General features: G+C 40.2%; 1 non-coding gene across 1 annotated transcript; it reads left to right on the top strand.

The window, feature by feature from the left end:
- The first annotated feature begins 3,982 nt into the window (after positions 1 to 3,982).
- On the top strand, positions 3,983 to 4,055 carry TRNAP-AGG (transfer RNA proline (anticodon AGG)). The gene has a single exon. It is a non-coding gene; the product is annotated as a tRNA-Pro (tRNA).
- The last annotated feature ends 1,505 nt before the right edge of the window (positions 4,056 to 5,560 follow it).

Genomic DNA, 5,560 nt, shown 5'->3' with positions numbered 1-5,560 from the left:
TCATTCTCCTATGATTCGAGTGATTTTTCTACAGTGGATTGCACTGAGCTAAGCATACTCTAACCTGGTCTCCTAGCAACAACTGTTAATGAGATGATAGGCCGGGCTAAAAGATGCAGTCCATTACCTAGGAAAAAAAGGCAAATGGACTCAACGTAGGGATCAAACCTGAAGAGGTACTCACCTAAGTCCCCTGAGTTAACTATAACACGTTACACTGGCTCCAGTGTTCTCCTTAATTGATCTCATATAAATATTAAAATAATGTCTACATGCATGTGGTGAAGCGCCGCTTTACCGTTTATTTCATATTATTTCATATACTCCGTGTGTACTTTCAGTAACCCTTTGAAATAGACAGTTATTAACTCCCATTTTTATAGATAAGTAAGTTGAAACAAGGAGAAATAACTTGCTAAAAGTTGAAACAACCCAAATGGTCATCAATTGATGAATGGGTAAATAAAATACAGTATATATATACACATACAATAGGATACATGTATATATGTGTACACTATGGGGTATTATTTGGCAAAAGAAATGAAGTACTGATATATGTTACAGCACGGATGAACCTTGAAAATACGCTAAGTGAAAAAAGCCAGTCACAAAAGACCGCATATTGTATGATTCCATTTATATGAAATGTCCAGAATAGGCAAATATTTTGTTAAAATAAAATAGATTAGTGTTTTCGTAGTGCTAGGTGTTGAGGGAAACAGAAGGTGACTATTAATGGGTATGGAGTTTCTTTTGGGGGCTAAAAAAAGTTCTAAAATTTATTGTGGAGATGACTGCACAGCTCTGTGAATATACTAAAAACCACTGAATTATACACTCAAAATGAATGGATTTTATGCTATGTAAATTACAGCTCAAGTTGTCATGTTTTCAAAACATTTTTAAAAATAACTTGCTAAGGTCATATATACATTGGCTCATGATAAGATGTCTTTTTTTTTTTTTTTTTTTTTGATAAGATGTCTTAAATACAGCTACAGAGCCAGTTAACACTGTTGACCTTGGTTAGAACACACTTAGTACAACCCCTGCCTCCACAGTATCTTGGGTTGGAGGCAGCGCTTCCATTGTAATTATCAGGGTCGGGCCAATTAATAGGAGCCCACCATTTGGCCGGCAGCATTAGTAGCCTCTGGGAATATCTATTCTGTGGAGATGAATGTACCCAATAAAGTCGGGGGAAATAGTCACCAGCCCACAAATCCCAGGTAATCATATTAAGGGATCCAGCCTGCTCTGCCTAATATTATTACTTTCTCCCTGTGGAAAGAAAGATTATGACACTCCAGAGGACCAAGTCTATTGTTTACCCAGTCAGTCAACATTTACCCAGCACCCACCAGGTGCAGAGCTAGTTATCAGGTCAGCATTTAAAAAAATAGAAGACACGTTCTTCTCTCGAGGGATCTACAAGGTTAATGAAGACATTCTCTCTGCCCTCAGTGAGCCCTCAAACTGCTCGGGGAGAGTCTCAGGTTTCAGGGGTCTCCTACTCCATTGGGGAAAAGAGACAAGCACCCACAAAAGCAATTTAAGGATATACAGATAAGTCATCTTGCAAACTGAAGACATAAGGGCTATGAGACCTGGGTGTCAACTGAGGTGCGGTCAAAGCCCAAGTTAGCATTGTCTTAGAAGAGTGTGCTTTGGAAGAGGCCAAGGGACAGAAATGGCAGATAAAAATGGGGAACGCATCCTGAGGGTCTCTACAAACCAGGGAAGAGACGTGGGTCCAAATGCCAAGGACTTTAAAGCAAAAGCACGGGCATATAAAAAGAAACCAGTTTCTGTCCTGAAAGACACTACAATCTAGTTGAATCATACCAGCGATCTCATTTGAGCTCAGAAGGGACAGGAACACGGGTGGCTGAAGGGCGGTGGTCACAAGGATATAGGAATGTCTCAGAGGCCCCAGGCTTCAGGGCTCCCAGTCCCGGGGCTAGAACACCGTGTGACACAGAGACGCATCTCTTACCATCTCTCATCCTGCTGCTCTGCCTCGGAGTCAAAACTTCCCTTTCACTCCAGGCTGGCTCTACCTCCCAGACCACAGGAAGTTAAATGGTTGCTGCCCGTAGCTCTGAATTTTTAAGCTACTCTGCTAAAAACAAAAACAAACCAAAAAACAAACAACAAAAACGAAAAACAAAACAGTTGTGAAAGGACAGGATGGGAATCTCAGTCCAACTCTAGATTCCCTGAGGAAGGGACTCCTTGGCCCTGCTAGGGTAGACAAGTGCCCACATCTTGTTCAATCAACTATGGCCAGAGGATGTGGTCACCCTGCAGTAACGTGGCTGCTCTAAGCCACAGTGAGACTGGGGAGGGTTGGGTGTGGAGAGAGGAAGGTACCACGGAAGACAGTGTGAACTGAGTGTACAACAGATAATTGCAATAAAACATAAAAAAAATGCTGGGGATAGGGGAGTAGGATTTGAATCTGATATTAAAAGATGAGTGGCCCTTAGGTGAAGAAAACTGAGGGGGATGCCATAAAAAGGCACAGGACGGAATACTACCCAGCAACAAAAGGGAACAAATCTGGTACATGCAATAACTTGACTGAAATCTCCAGGGAATTATGCTAAATTTGAAAGCATCTTAAATTATACTACATATTCTATTTAGTTAACACTCTTGAAATTTCAAAATTATAGAAATAGGGACTGGGGAGGGTACAGCTCAGTGGTAGAGCACATGCCTAGCATGCATGAGGTCCTGGGTTCAAGCCCCAGTACCTCCATTAAATAAATAGATAAATGATTACCTCCCCCCACACACAAAAAAAAAAAAAAAGATTAATTAGAAATAGGGAGAAGAGATTAGTGATGCTAAGGGTTAGGTAGAGGCAAGGGGAGGGAGAAGAGAGGGGGTGTGGTACGAAGGCTATGCCAGGAAGGGGTCCTTGTGCTCTATCTTGACTATGATGGTGGATCCACAAACTACAAGTGATGAAAATGCATTAAGCCAAACACATAATGAAAACCAGAAAAATTAGAACTCTGAGTAAGATTGGTGAATTGTATCCATGTTGATATCCTGGTCACATTAGTGTACCAAAGTTTTGTAAGATGTTACCATTGGAGGAAGCTGCATTAAAGGTGCATAGGGTCTCTGTATTATTTTTTACAACTGCACATTTATCTACAATTACCTCAAAATTAAAAATTGATTTAAAAACAAAGCAGGATTGTTGCAGCCACTATGGAAAAAAGTATGGGGGTTCCTTAAAAAAAACTAAAAATAGAGTTACTATCACTCCTAGGCATATATCTGGAGAAAACACTAATTCAAAATGATACATGCACCCCAGCGTTGATAGCAGCACTATTTACAAAATAGCCAAGACACGGAAGCAACCTAAATGTCAATCGACAAATGATTAGATAAAGAACTTGTGGTATATTCAGTGGAATACTACTCAGTCATAAAAAAGAGAATGAAATAATGCCATTTGTAGCAACATGGGTGGACCTGGAGATTATAATATTAAGTGAAGTAAGTCAGAGAAAGAGAAATATCATATATCACTTATATGTGGAATCTAAAAAAAATGGCACAAGTGAACTTATTTACAAAACAGAAACAGACTCACAGACATAGAAAATAAATTTATGGTTACCAAAGCTGGGGGGAAGGAGAGGGGATAAATTGGGAGCTTGGGATTAGCAGATACAAACTATTATATATAAAACAGATAAATAACAAGGACCTACGGTACAGCACAGGGAACTATATTCAATTTCTTGTAATAAGCTATCATGGAATCTGAAAATATATGTATAAATATGTATATGTATAACTGAATTGCTCTGCTGTACACCTGAAACTAACATTGTAAATCAACTACACTTCAATTTTAAAAATTCAATTAAAAAATAGATAAACAACAAGGACCTACTGTATAGCACAGAGAACTATATTCAATCGCCTACAATAAAAACCAATATGAAAATGGGGAGGGTATAGCTCAGTGGTAGAGCACGTGCTTAGGATGCATGAGGTCCTGGGTTCAATTCCCAGTACCTCCATTAAATAAGAAAATAAATACACTTAATTCCATTCCCCCCAAAACAAAAACAAACAACAAACCTAGTGGGGCATAGAAGACTGCAAAGAAGGTTGAAGGCGGACTGGGAAGGGCCTTGTACACCATTCTGAATACCATTCTGAGGAATAATCTGGATTTGGTCCTATTTTAGGCAATAGAGAGCTTTTAAAATCTTTTAGTGGAGAGTGATGTAGTCAAATTTATATTTTAGAATGATCTCTGTGGTTCTAGGTTGTAAAAGCACCGTGGAGGATGAACTGGGTGTAGGGATAGTAATCAGGCGAAGCGTGGAGGAAGGAAGCGTGGAAGGAGGAGACCACTGCGGTGCTTCAGGAGAACGCAGCGAGGGCCTGGATCAGACAGTGGAGATGCACAAGGGAGGAAATCAGAGCTAATTTCGAGCTGAAATCAACAGGATTTTTGTGATCAATTAAATGCCAAAGAATGAGGCTTTATGAGTTTTCACAAGTTAACACCAACTGGGTGCCGTAAAGCAACAGAAAGTTATTCTTTAACAGTGGCCGATTCTGGAGGCCCTTAGAAGTTCAAAACCAAGGTGTTGGCAGGGCTGCATTCCCTCTCGAGGCTGTAGGGGACAGTCTGTTCTTTCAGTGGCTGTTGGTATCCCTTGACTTGAGCCACCACTCCCACCTCTTCCTCCATGGTCACAACACCTCCCCTTCTCAGTGTCTTCTCCTCCCTGTGTCTCATAAGGACATCCATTATTGGAATTAGGACCCACCTAGATAATCCAAGATCCTTAAACACATCTTCCATCTTATAAGGCAATACTCTTCAGCCATATAAGGTAATAGACATGGACATCTCTTTCAAACCCACAACCCAGGGGTAGGGAAGAACAGACTTACTAAGTAGGTAGGAAGAACAGGTGATTACTAAGATTCTGACCCAGGCCACCAAAACAGATGACACAGAAGGAAGAATTGCTCTCAGGGATGGGATTTAAGTTTTAAGCATGTTGAATCTGAGGGACTTGTAGGAATAGTCAGTAGGTGATTGGAGAAATGTTTCAGCAAGAAGATGTTTTGGCGCTGCAAGTTGTTATTGACATAGGATGGTGTAGCTGAAGCCATGGGCATCAGTGCGCTAACCTGGAGGGTTGGTTGAGGACAGACCCTGAAAAACATGAATTTTAGGGTTTAGGCCGCCATCCAAGAAGGGAAGGAAAGTTGCCGCCTGAAAGCCAAGCGGGAAAACAGCTTCAGAAAATGAGTTTCAGTAGTGTCAAATAAAAGCAAGGTAGGGCTGGAAAGAAACCTTTGATTTCAGGAATTTAATGTTGACATGCAAATATGTTTGCCTTCTCTCTTTTTAAAAACCAATATATGCTCACTAAAGAACATTTGAAATGCACGAAATAGAAAGAAAATTATAGTTCCATCAAGCAAACAATTACAATGAACATTTCCATCCAGGTTTTTCTATGCATGGGTGAGCTTAAAAAAAAAAGATCATTTAATTATG

This window comes from Camelus dromedarius, chromosome 16 (genome assembly GCF_036321535.1).
Source record: "Camelus dromedarius isolate mCamDro1 chromosome 16, mCamDro1.pat, whole genome shotgun sequence".
Taxonomy (NCBI): domain Eukaryota; kingdom Metazoa; phylum Chordata; class Mammalia; order Artiodactyla; family Camelidae; genus Camelus; species Camelus dromedarius.
The sequence above is the reverse complement of the archived record's forward strand: the minus strand, read 5'-3'. Positions and strand labels throughout refer to the sequence as shown.